This window comes from Oncorhynchus kisutch, linkage group LG5, assembly GCF_002021735.2.
Source record: "Oncorhynchus kisutch isolate 150728-3 linkage group LG5, Okis_V2, whole genome shotgun sequence".
NCBI lineage: Eukaryota > Metazoa > Chordata > Actinopteri > Salmoniformes > Salmonidae > Oncorhynchus > Oncorhynchus kisutch.
Window position 1 is genome coordinate 28,739,328 of NC_034178.2, and position 13,825 is coordinate 28,753,152.

Genomic DNA, 13,825 nt, shown 5'->3' on the forward strand with positions numbered 1-13,825 from the left:
TCCTCAGGACCGAGTTTGGGAAACACTGAATTAGGGCCAGGGGAGGGGGGTGTGAACTGGAGAAAACATGTCCATTATGTTACTAATTATCGAAGGTGGAGGGCCAAAAAGTTACAAATGCTAATTAAGTGAGTACCCCCCCCCCCCCAACAGGATTTGCTGTGGTGAATCATCATGGCCAATCTTTAATCTGATATCTTTCCTACCCATGTTTATTCTAGTGGGAATCTAGTTTGGAACTGACATGGATAATAAATTACTGTCACTGGTGTGCTTGTATGCAAATGTAGATGTGGTTGAGTCTTTCTGATATAAATGTAAAACACAGCTTTTTACAATGGTAAAAAGGGGAGCATTTATTGTCAATCCATGACAGCTGACAGGAGGTTGAAAATAGGCGGAGAGGAGAACCCACTGCCCTTCTGACTGACAGCTGCTTTCCACTCTACTGACATCCACAGAGAAGAACGGAATCTCTCCAGAGAAAAAAAGAGGATCACGTTTGCTTTACGATAGATCCATCTGAAGTGCCTTGAACTCTTTGAGAGTAAACACTGATCGTACTGACAACACAGTGACACTGCAGATACTAGCAGGCCTCACATGCAGTGCTCACACAGGGCTGGGGATAAAACACAGAGAGGGACCGATGGAGAAGATGAGAGGAGATATCAGGCTTCTATGATGTGAGCAGCCTCTAAGCTGCAAAGCTGAGAGCTGCCTCTCCCCTCTCTTCTTCATTTTCTCCTCCGATTCGCCCTTCTCTCACTATAAAGTCCAAAGCCCCAGAAAAATTAATCAACTGCACACTGTACAGAGAGAGAGAGACACAATTGACTAATCATTTAGCAGGTTCTGTCATTTGGCAAAGGAAATGCTGTGGAAAAAAATTATGCACATTTTCCATCATTGTTATCCCAGCGAGATTGCTCAAGATTGAGTACAAAATTGTACGTCTGTCTATATCCTGAGGAAGTTGGGAAATGCATTCAAAACCGGCCACTGTGAGCGGTCATACCATCAAGTAAGCTTGGGTTCTGTTAGGACGTCATGGATGGGCATAATCCCATGACTCCGGATCTGAAGGTCACACGATCCCAGTGGTAGACACTGGTTTATAAAAATAAATGTTTTAACCCTATCCCAAAACGTAACCCTTACCGTAGCTATTTGGAATAAATACCTAAACCTAAAAAAGACATTTGAATTTTGGATAAAAGTCAAGTTGGTAAAACCGTGATATCTTGTTGGTTATCCTGTCTGTCCTCCACGATTGTAAACTTATTAAGTTCCTAACTCATATATGCAACATTATTTCTATCCTATTGCATTATGACAATAGATATTTAGAGTGTAGGCAACTGGAGTGCTTGTCTGTCAAACCAAGCCTCTGCAGGGGGAAATGGAAAGAGAGCTTGTGACGATTTCCACTTTTGGACGTTAACAAGGCGGCACCCCATCTTAACTCATCCTCCACTATTACTGGATTGGTTGAACAGTGCAGAAGAGAACCTCCCCTGACAGTTTTTTTAGTTTTAGTTCCAGGCGTTAATTTCACACCTGCAACGTTAGGTTAGTCAAAACCTAACATACACAAAGTATTACGTGCATTTGAATTCAATCAAATAGGCTATTATTTTAAACAAACTATGAAAGGATGCGTCCCCAGCGGGGTTTATGTTAGGAAAATGTCGCGCCGGACAATGTGACCAGGAAGATTTATTTACCGCCAGAGGTTGGACCAAGTCATTGTTTTACAAGACACAAGTAAGTCTCAAGTCTTAGCACTCAAGTCCCAAGTCAAGACAGGCAAGTCCGAGTCAAGTCCCAAGTCAAGTCTCAAGTCAAAACCGTCAAGTCTCAAGTCCTAAACTTTGAGTCCTAAACAAGTCTTAATGTGCTCTTCACCAAATGTAATAACATTTCATATTCTTAACAAGAGTAATAGTTAGTATATTACATTTACGCAAATCATGAATGCTTTTCAAAACATCTATATATTTATTACTTTCCAAATAAAAGTTATATTTCCATGGAAATACATTGGTGGCCATGAGAAAGCCAGCCCCCCCCCCCCAATAGTGATCAACTATTGAGGATCGCTATGGGGTGCAATCGGGCGATGTAGGCTTCGCCCAACCTTAACACACACACACTCTCTCCCTCTCTGTGTGTGGTTACAGAAGGCTAACGTATGTCAATGGTTTTAGGAACAGCAGTAACATCACAGGTCTTGGGCTACCAACTGCCTAGCCAGTTGTGATCACGTTCCCGTACTGACTCACTGACTGTGTGGAGGCTCATTGATTTAACATTACGTTAGCCTACATGATACACAAGTAAAATATTAAAATATAATAGCTGTCGGCTATATTAGCCACAACTTACCGTTCTTTGTGTGCAGCTTCAAATATCGAACAAAGTTGAAAAATGTTGCGCCTCCGTCCGTAATTCTATTCCCGCATGTTTTGGAAGTTGCAATCTGTTTTTTCTTGACACAGCGTTGTCTTTATATCCGAAAATAATAATTTCTGGTATCATCTTTCCAAGGGCTCCATCTGAATTCACCGTCGACATTCTTCTGATCTGACACGCACAACTTTTTCTCGGCTGGCACAATGTGATTGGCTGCTGTCTGATTCAAACTGTAATCCGTTAAATGAAGAGTTGAGGCGCTGCACACTTTTTTAAATGGCATCATATTTAATATTTTGGCTTGGGGAGGGTATCAAGTCAGGTCTAGTCATAAGGCACGAGTCATTGGTGTTAAAGTCAAAGTCGAGTTGCAAGTCATCATATTTGTGACTCGAGTCTGACTCGAGTCCAAGTCATGTGACTCAAGTCCACACCTCTGATTACCGCCATTTGAGAAATGTACTGGACCCATATGCATTTGGTTCGTAACCTGTTAGGGCATTCACTCACAGTGCTCAGAATGCCAGAAGTCACATTTAGATTATGGTAACTCATCTTAACAGAACATCTCCTCTAATGAAGCAGTAAAATGTAATTTGCCAAAATACAATTCTAAACAGTGCACCTGATGTGACTGATGGGAGCGATTCCACATGTCAGATATGAACATCTCTGTTAGAAAGGGGGGAATCTATTGATCTATTTATAAAGACGCCACAAGTAGGATTGGTCGCTAATATGACTGGACAACGGAAGAAAGCTGATACAGAATAGGAGAGAAATGCTGGTCTTTATAAAACATTTCCCTCCACGTTTCTATAGTGCATATTTTTGCCTGTTATGAGACATGCCTCATAACAGGAACTGAACTAAAACGGCCACGTTTTTAAACAACAAAGTATATGTTTTCAAAACGCATACTGCCTCCAGCTTACATTGCAAAGTGGTGGGTAACACACTGATAGGCAACAGTAGGCAGGCTATGCACTTGAATAGCAAATGGGAGGCGTGCTTCAATTACCCAAATTAAATTTTAACAATGGTGGCCATCACGCAATTGCATTTAGCATGGTTGTGCAATGGCTGGACATTTAAAAGGAAACCCTGGTCTCCAGAATCTAGTACAAGTTGGAGCTCTGCTACCGACCCGAGCCCGACGGACCCCGGCATTATACATCGGGTTAGGGTATGGCCAGAGCTCGGGTATCACTAAATTGATCACTAACATTTTGAAGCTGAGCCACTTGCGTGTGTACAGTCCTCTATCTGACTAAGATCATAACATGATGTCAGAAGTGCTTCACCTTCATCAAAAAATAAGGCTACTTCACAGATAATCATCATGCCGGTTTAGAGTGACGAAAAGACAGCGAACTGCTGTCTCGTGTGTCTTCATTGAGCAGAGCAGCCCAAGCGGAGTCATTGCTATGGATACTCACAGACTTAGCCACCATGAGCCGAGTGCATGCAGAGTGAGCTGCGCGCAGCGAGCAAGTGTCAGACATAGAGGAGCAGCTTACAAAGGAAGTTATTCGTGAATTCGGGCCTTAGATTTGTCAAAAGAAATCGGGCCTGGGTAGGCTAGGGCCTGAATGTCCAGGACATGGATAGGGCTTAAAATTCCTGCCTGTGCAGGGCTCAAGTACGATCACATATTGAACAAAAATATAAACGCAACATGTAAAGTATTGGTCCTATGTTTCATGAGCTGAACAAAAAAAAAATTCCAGGAATGTTCCATACGTACAAAATGCTTATTTCTCTCAAATTCTGTGGACAACTTTGTTAACATCCTTGTTAGTGAGTGTTTCTCCTTTACCAAGATAATCCAACCACCTGACTGGTGTGGCATATCAAGAAGCTGATTTAATCAACATGATCATTACACAGGGGTACCTTGTGCTGTGGACAATAAAAGGCCACTCTAAAATGTTTAGTTTTGTCACACAACACAATGCCACAGATGTCTTAAGTTTTGCGGGAGTGTGCAATTGGCATGCTGTCTGCAGGAATGTCCACCAGAGCTGTTGCCACAGAATTGAATATTAATTTATCTACCATAAGCCACCTCCAATGTCGTTTTGGAGAATTTGGCAGAATTTGCTCTGGATCGACGTGTACAACAATGTGTTCCAGCAACTTCGCACAGCCATTGAAGAGGAGTGGGAAAACATTCCACAGACATGTCTGTGACCAACAGATGCATATCTGTATTCCCAGTCATGTGAAATCCATAGATTAGGTCCTAATTTATTTATTTCAATTGACTGATTTCCTTATATGAACTGTAACTCAGTAAAATCTTTAAAATTGTTGCAGGTTGTGTTTATGTTTTTGTTCAGCATACATAACCAGAAAAAAAGATTTTGATCAAAGCGATGAACTGAAATTAAGTTGCCCTTCAGCTAATTCTATCTTCAGAAAGATAACAATAAAACTATGGCGGATTTCTGTTTCTCATTCCCATCTTGTACCACAGATAGATAAAGGCGTATACACAGTCTCTGTACAATATATTTAATGACACGGGTAAATCTTTTTCATGATAGGCATTTCTTTGAAGTCCCAGCTCTTCCGTAAAGGGATCTGATGATGAGAAACTTGAACAGTCTTTGTGTTAGGTCATGAAATCGACACCCCTTTCCTTTTTTTTCCCAGGTTGCTGTGGAGGATTCAATCCCCTAAACCAATTTATAGGAGTCTCTGAGTCACAACAGTTCATTTGAACTTGCAGTAAACAACCGCATGGACTCATCCCCTTAAATGAGAGAACTTTGACATGATCCCAGGTTTTATTGCATCTTATTCCCTGAACTATAATCAGAGCTGGGTCGACTTCCCCCACCCTTTCTCAACAAAGAAATAACAAGCATAGAAAATAACAGGCTAATTTCGAAACCCCCGTAATTCTAATTTTCTGCCCAAATTGCAGCCTCGTGATTACAGGCATGAGGTGGAGCTTGACAACAGCAGCAGAAAGAGAAAGAAAAAAAAAGTCTCTGCCAGGGAGCCTTTGGCGTTTCAGAAAAACAAATGACAAAATGACAGCTCTCTTCCTCCCAAAGGGAGCGCAGTGTAGAACTGGGCCTCTCCAAAGCTCCAATTCCCCAATCTAGGCCTTTCACAGGGATGATCGTAAAAGCTTGGAGAGTGAGATTGGGTTCTCTAGCCCTGCCTGCTGCCATGGAGAATGAGTTAATAGGAATCCACTGCAATGGTAAAGTATTGGGAGTGAGGGCTGCCAAATGTCGACATGCTCAAATGGGGCGAGTGGAGAGGGAGAGGGAGAGGATGGGGATAGGGATGGTAAGGGGATGGGGATAGGGTTGCCAGCGGTGCTGAAAGGCACCTCTATAGATGGGCGAGAGAGCTCCTAAGCTGTCCTGAAGCTGCTGGGTATTCAGGGCTCAGACTCCAGCTGAGTGCTGAATGCTGTCCACTTCATGGGGCTGGATGGAGGATTCTCCTGCACACTCACTCCCCTAATTCCTTTATTGTACTGTAGTTCCTCATATGGTGGGGATTGGCAATAAGAGAAACTCAGTTATGTGGTCAAATCAGGGGTGAAAGTAGAATTCATTTATTCGCGTTACGGGACTTCAAGGACGTGCACCAAATTGTTTTATGGGCCTAATCATAGAATGACATATAGAACCCCTATTAATTCAATTCGGATCTCTGTTGGCATAGTCATAAAGATCTGTCATTTTACTTATAAAATGTATTACCTTTCATTTAGGGATAAACACAACCAGTCATGATGTTTTAATCTGACTGTTAAACAATCACTTCAAAGGGCTCCTTTACTAGGCTACCCGTGCACGTTCAGCAACATATTTCCAGCCTCCAAACAGTAGTGAATGGAAAGGGACATCTGTTACACAGAAAAGTGTAATGACATTTGGCGAATGTCATTAGGGCAGAATGTATGCGTCCCCCCTGTCCGCGCGCGTCTCAGTGTCGGCCCCTCATCTCTGCCTTGACAAAATGCATTTGAGTGTAGGCTATACCACCCGTTTTCAAATCAATTAGCACATTTTTCATGCTTCTGACATGCGGTAATTATAAAAAGTGGTGTAATAGCCTACAGTTTTCTTGACCTTTTGTTTTAATTACTGTGATAGGGTCATGTTTTACCGGTACGGTGTACCCCCACTGTTTATTTTGTCGGGACGCCGTACCGGACCATACCACCTTACTTTCGCCGCTGGGTAAAAGGAATGGATTTTTTTATTTTACAGTATGTGCTGCTAGGTGGAAGTAGTGGAGCTATGGCAGAGAATCATGTCCTTCTTGCTTCATTTGACTTAACTGTGAGCAAACATGAGTCGGTTGCCAAAATGTTTTACAAATGTTGACAAACGTTGCAACCAAATACACATAGTGGGTTAGACGATATAACTTGGAATCTAAGTTCAAAACGGTAAAAAAAAATCTGTTGAATGCAATGTGGCATCCTGCCCCCCCCCCCCCCCCCCCCCCCCGGGCACTGTGCAAGCTGTTTACCCGGCGTTTCACAACAATGCCATATGAACTTTACGTGATATGCCCCCGCGGGACTCCAATCTGCAGCCACATCAGGTACACTGGCTGGACAACAGATGCAACTGAGATCCGCTCCATTTTACAAAACCGTAACAAAGAAACCTGGAGTCCCTCCATTGCAAACGCAACACACCCTCACAATCTTACACACACACACACACACACACGCATTAGTAAAGTGACACCAAATAAGCATAAATAAATATAAGACAGAGTTGTGTTTCACAGTCAAATCTCTGAGGAGCAGCCAGCAGCAACCTGTCTTCCTTCACCGCTCTTTACCGTACGCAGCATGAGCATTAGCCCATAGTGACTGGGACACTGCTGGCTCCCAGGCAACCAATTTGTTTGTTTATTGTCTTGGTGTTTTGTTGCGGTTACAGTTCATTGCAGCCAGCCAAGCTTGGGCATGCTCCTTTAAATGGCATCTATAAACCATGGGATATGCTTCCCCCCACCTCCTCACACAACAAAGCAGAGCGTAGTGTCACGATGATGCTTCCTGCTACTGCTGCTCTCTCACTAGCCATGATGGAGCTTAGATATTCTCCTGAAATGCTGTCGGATCCACCTCAGTGGTTCCACGGGGAGGCAGGACATGCTGTAGAACGTGATATATGACACACCTAAACTTATTAGCCCATGAAGAACACAGCTGGCAAGGCCTTACACTGAAGTGCTTTGAACTGCTCAAATATGGTGCAATACTATGGATAGATGGCTGCCTTGTGAAGACCAGTGTTGAGGGTAATGCGTTACAAAAGTAGCGTGTTACCGAATCAGATTACTTTTAGGAGTAATGGTGTAAAATAACATGTTACATTTTGAAATTGGGTAATATTATTACAGTTACTTTGTCAAGCAACGCGTGCGTTACTTTCAGAATCATATCTCGACCAGGCGCGTGCGTCTCCATGATCTGATCTCGACTCGTTTCCTCGTTAATTCTCCAGCTGCGGAGAAAGGCTGCTTGGAGAAACGTCATGACATCTGCTGTCCATAGAAATGTATAGAGGGTGCCCTTCTGATCTTTGATCTCTGATCATTGATCACTTCTGTGTAGTAGGACATTGTGGTACTGTAGTGATGTTGCTCATGAAAGTGACATTCAGCAGATGACGTTTGTAGGGTCAGTTGAGGGGAAATACATAGGGTGTCCAATCAAAAACACTCTTTTGACAAATGGGTGAAATAATGTTATTTGTGTAGATACTCCTCTAAGAAAACCAATAGTCCAAACCTCATGTCTCTTTCATAATCGGTTCAAAGGTTATTGGAATTTTTACCTTTCTATGAAAGACAGAATTAGCGTCACTAAATCAAATGGGTGCCAGAATGTTCATATTTTAACATTTCATATTAATGCAAAATTCGGGTTATTTTTTCAAGGATTTCACAATTTAATTTTACCTTTATTTAACTAGGCAAGTCAGTTAAGAACAAATTCTTATTTTCAATGACGGCCTAGGAACAGTGGATTAACTGCCTGTTCAGGGGCAGAACGACAGATTGTACCTTGTCAGCTCGGGGATTCGAACTTGCAACCTTTCGGTTACTATTCCAACACTCTAACCACTAGGCTACCCTTCCGCCCCAAAAACAAGCATATCTCTGTGAAATGTCAACAGAGCACTAAGCATACCGCAAGATTTTTAATTTCAAAACAATTTTACATTGAATTATGTTTGTGAAAATTGGGCTTTTTGTGACCCGCAGAAACAACTTTGCAGATGACCACCACAATGTGTAAAATCCTCAAGTCGCTGCAAGAAAACGGCACTAGAGCTCGGGGCTTGTTATTGGAGTATTAGGTTACGAAATCCAACTTTTTGGATCAGAAATTCCATCACCTTAGCGTGTTTTCACCCACTCTGGGCAGAGTGGGTGGACACCCTACCGTTCATGTACGTGAATGGTAAGTGGTAAGTTGGTTTATCAAGGCTTTTTGACAACTCCAACAGTGCAATGTTTTCTTTTTTAAGATTATCTTTGGTTCTGGTTGCCTGAGTAAGCTAATTGTACAAGTTCTGGTAGGACTTCACATGGCCTACATAAATGTGCAACATTCAGAAAATGCTAAATACATATTTTGCTTGTCTCCTGCATGCAAACAGAGCACAGTGTCTTTCCATATTAATCTGACAGCGAAGAGCTGGAAGAGAACACAAATGCTGCCTAGGGGTTTCTCCTTAAAACTAGACACAAGCCTCTTATCCCTGATAGTCTCTTCTTCTATAAATCACCTGCGGTCTCATGCATATCAAGTGTTCACAGCTCCAGCTCTGTCTGCCACGCTCAGACTCCTCTATTTGTTGCCAATGTGACGGCTTCTTTAACCAAAAAAATGAAAACATACAGCAGCCAGGGTATCTCTCACAATGTCTCTTTTAGCACCAGGACAATATCAGACCAAGAGAGAGAGAGAGAGAGAGCGTGTACAGATTATAAATGTACAGCTGTGCTGTTTCTTGTCTGACAACTGGATACTGAACAAATTTCAGTCCCCTTTCAGACCGGGGCCCAGTACTCTCACAGCTACCACACTGGTTGTAAATGATATTGTAAGAGTTTTGGATAAGAAGTTGAACGGTGTTGCTTTGTTTGTTGACCTGTCAAAGGCTTTCGATGCAGTTGATCATTCTCTTCTGCTGAAAAGACTGACCTCACTGGGGTTGGCCTCAGATACATGTTTGTGGTTTCAGAATTATCTTCGTGATAGATTTCAAGCTATTATTGCAGATGGGGTAAAATAAGATTTTGTCACTGTTCACAAAGGAGTCCCACAAGGTTCGATTTTAGGTCCTTTATTACTCACTATATAAAAAATGATATCTGTAACTCAGTGGAAAAACAATTCAACTTTAATTTCTATGCTGATGACAAAGTACTATATGCCACAGCCCTATCACTCGCTCAAGCATTTACATTCCTGCAGTTTGACTTTCAATTGCTTCAAGATGCACTTGTAGATCTTAGGCGGGTGCTTAATTCAAGTAAAACTAAGTATATGGTATTTTCATGATCCAAAAGTATACAATTGGAAAATCTGAACATTGCTACCCATGATGGCTCTCTTTTGGAACGTGTTCCTACCTATAAATACCTTGGAATTTGGTTAGATGACAATCTCTCTTTTAGAACTCATGTAACTGAGCTGGTAAAGAAGCTGAAATTGAGAATTCGATTTTTTACTAGAAATAAATATCGTCTGTCACAGAAAGTCAATTGTGCAGGCCACTTATGTCAGTGCTTGATTATGGCAATGTTTTATATATGCATGGATCAGCATCAGTACTGAAGAAATTCGATGCAGCGTTGCGCTTTGTTACTGGTGCAAACTTTTGCACGCATCATTGCCTTTTGTACACTTCGGTTGGCTGGGACTTCCTGACTTTTAGAAGGGGCCAGACACTGGTTGATATCTGTCTCACAGAAACTTCCTAATTATCTTAACTAAAAAATCAAGGTGGTCAAACCAGGTGGTCTGACTCCGTCACATGACATGCTAGTGCTAGAGATTCCCCGGAGTTAGGCAAAACCACATTTGAATATCATGCTCCACACTCATGGAATGAACTACAGAGAGAACTCCAGTTAGATATGTTGGTGCCTGTAAGACTGTTTAAATGCACATTACAATAACTTTATATTAAAAAGTGTGGTTACTTTTTTTGTATATGTGTTTTTGATATATAGAAGTTTATTTATTTGAATCATTTTAATCTCTGTCTTGTACTTTTTATTTGTTTTGATTTTGTTTTGTTTTAAATTCTTATTCATTGCTGTGTTGTTTTTATTGTTCGACCACAGGACACAACTGAACAAGAGACTCTGTCTCAGCTTGTTTCCCCTGTTTAAATAAAGCTTAATAAATGATATTTACCACTGAGAAAGGTTGAAATGGGTCTGCAAGAGCCATCCTCTATTTGATAGTACTGTAGCTTCACATTGGAGAATGGTCTTGGCCAAACTGCTTATGACCACTCGAAGTCCATCCATGTCTGAGGAAGTCGGAAGATGACATGGAAACCGGCCACTAGAGGCAACAGTGAGCACTGATACCTTCAAGTAGGTAAGCATCTGCCTCTGGTGCCAAAGGTTACATGTTCAAATCCAGCCTATCCCAAACCTTAACTCTTACCTTAACCATTCAGAGTTAATGCCTGAATTTAACCTTAAACACTTCTAAATTTGACATTTTGAACAACTTCTAAATGTGATGTTTGAGAAACATGGACGAACGTCTAATTCTGACATGAGACTGTGAGACCTTGTTGCAAATATAACACTGCACCAAGTTACAGTGCAATCATCTCCACTTTTAACCACTTTCATCACACATCTAGCTAGTACAGATTTGGAACAAATGGGGCCAACGTAGGTGTCCCAATTTGACCAAGTTTCACTTTTACAGGATAATTGGCCAAAGGGGAGAGCCTAATTGGATCAAACCCTATCATAGACACCTCAACAACCAACCCAGCATCCAAACCCACAAACCCAATCCATTCTCATGAATTGTCCAGTATTGTTTACATCCAGTGCAGTTGAACTGTCCCAGGGTGGCCTTTGCTCCCTCTGTCAGCAATACAATAACACAGTCCAATAAAAAAAAACTATGTAGCAACTCCGGGGGCTACATACGGCAATCTATAAAACACTGTAAAGGGTTCCCTGTCAGCGGGTGTAAAAGGGAAGATCTACACCTCCTCTGACTCTCTGGAGGGACTTCAATTAATCACAGCAGAGTTGTAGCGTCGCTGCGCAACAGGAGCCGTAAGGTTATTGCCATCTGTGTTCCACAGGATGAAATTAGGTGATAGCACTAATTGCAGATAGACAGTTGACCGCACAACGCATGTCAGGGGGATGAAGGACATATGGACGGATGAAGGACATATGGATGAATAGAGAACTAGGAAGGAGGAGAGAGAGAGAGAGAGAGAGAGAGAGAGAGAGAGAGAGAGAGAGAGAGAGAGAGAGAGAGAGAGAAAAGGAACGTGCACCACTGTTCTGTGTGTGGTGGCATAATCATGAATATCTACAGGGGCAGACAAGGAAAAGCAAGGCTGATTAGCTCTGAGGACAGTGCTTGTGTCACCAAAACACAAATCCACAATCCTCTGTCTCCTTAATCAGACAGCTGCTTTGTTAGAGCATGAAGAGAAAGGAGAAAAATCACATTTAAAGCACATACTGTGAATAGTCAGATCTAATGCCGCCTCCAATGTGCAGTGTGTCTTAGCATAAGGAGCTAAGCTTTTCCTAGTTGTCAACACACAAATTGATTTGGTCCACTAAGGCTTGGCCTTCTGGTACTAATACCATTTGTTCTAGAACAAATCACTTTTGAGAAACAATAGATTTGATTATAAATGTATCAAAAGATTGATTTTGAGTTGAATGTTTAAAAACAAAGGCATTAGTCATATGTCTCGGTGTTAAGCTTTTTCATAGCAGTTTTAGCGTCAAATATTCCCTGAACTGCACCCCCAAAATTGTGTTGCACACACAGAGAGACAGAGCGAGAGCGAGACAGAAAGAAAGAGAAATATACATCTGCCATTGCATGCTGTAATTATTCGAAATTCTTTAATAAACAGCCTCAGTTATGAGATTCACCTTATGAGTGAAGTTATCCCCTCACAGACCTTCAATTAGTTGTACTGGAGCAGCACCAGGACCTGTGCCATACACTGGGGGAAAAATGACTTCATATTTCTTTTCATTTCATTATTGAAATTGAAATCCATCACAACTCATGTACAGTATCAGTGAACATGGGGAGAAATAGAAGTATTAATAACCGTGTGCCAACTTTTGATCCTCACATTTCATGCACATTCTGTAGGCTAATATGCGGCGTTCCATAAGGAACACTATGTTTTACGCACAGGCTAAAGAGAAAAAACCAATACCAACACCTTACTGGATTACATGAATTTAGACCAACGTGAACCCTTATTGTCATCAACCATTATTTATAGCGACTGTATTGGTTTGGATCCCCATCTGTGACAGTATATTACATGCATCCCTTTTACAAATAAAGCACTTCAAACTGTAGTTTTCACAAACAAACCTAATAGTAGTCCGAAACAAGGATATGTGAACATCGGTGAGATTGGCTTTAAGATTCAGTACGTAGCAAAGTATAATTTTGTAAGAATGTAGAAATGGCTGTAAATTCATATATTCTGTCCACAGAATGCGTTATCCATACCGTGCACATACGTTTTATGCTTTTGAAGATAAAGATCACAATAAGCACTTGCGTTCATTATTAGGATATATAAAGCCTATATTATTTTCACATTAGCAAAATTATGTAGCCTAGATAAATTAAATAGAATATATATTTATAAAGACGCATAGCCTACCTGTCGTTGTGCTGTCAATTAATCCCGTGAAATGCCCCTTTCATTTGCTTTCCATTGTCAAAAACAAAACCAGGATAATGTTAAAGAAATACCATATCCTTATCGCATGAAGGTGCCCACCACGACAAAAACATAACCTAGGACAATTATGTAGAAATCAAGCTTTCCGAGCGCACAAATCCCCGAGTCGAGAGAAGTCTAAAATGTATTGCATAGACTTTAAAGCTCGACCGGACCCCCGGCTTGATCAGTAGACTGGAAAGCAACTGGAGATCTTCTAAAGTTCCAGGTCCTTTTGCGCTTTTTCAGAACTTCCCAACCGCAAAAGGGCGACAGCTTGGAAGAAAAAACGTATAGTCAATCATTGTTTCTCCAGAACATATTAGTATTGTTGCAATTCACCCAGTATTGTTTTGTTAACTTGTTGTGGGTGTGTTTCTTCGCCGTTCCAGACGAGGCATTTGAGATGAGGGGTCGGAGCGTTA

General features: G+C 41.5%; 1 protein-coding gene across 2 annotated transcripts in view; it reads right to left on the reverse strand.

The window, feature by feature from the left end:
- Nucleotides 1-13,825, reverse strand: part of LOC109890152 (chemokine-like protein TAFA-2) — a 178,664-nt gene extending 164,839 nt beyond the window's left edge. Inside the window, exon 1 of one of the 2 annotated variants that reach the window (XM_020482116.2) lies at nt 13,341-13,825. The gene's annotated coding sequence lies outside the window, so the exon portion shown is untranslated. The remainder of the gene's footprint in view (nt 1-13,340) is intronic. The other variant, XM_031824797.1, reaches the window with a different exon arrangement.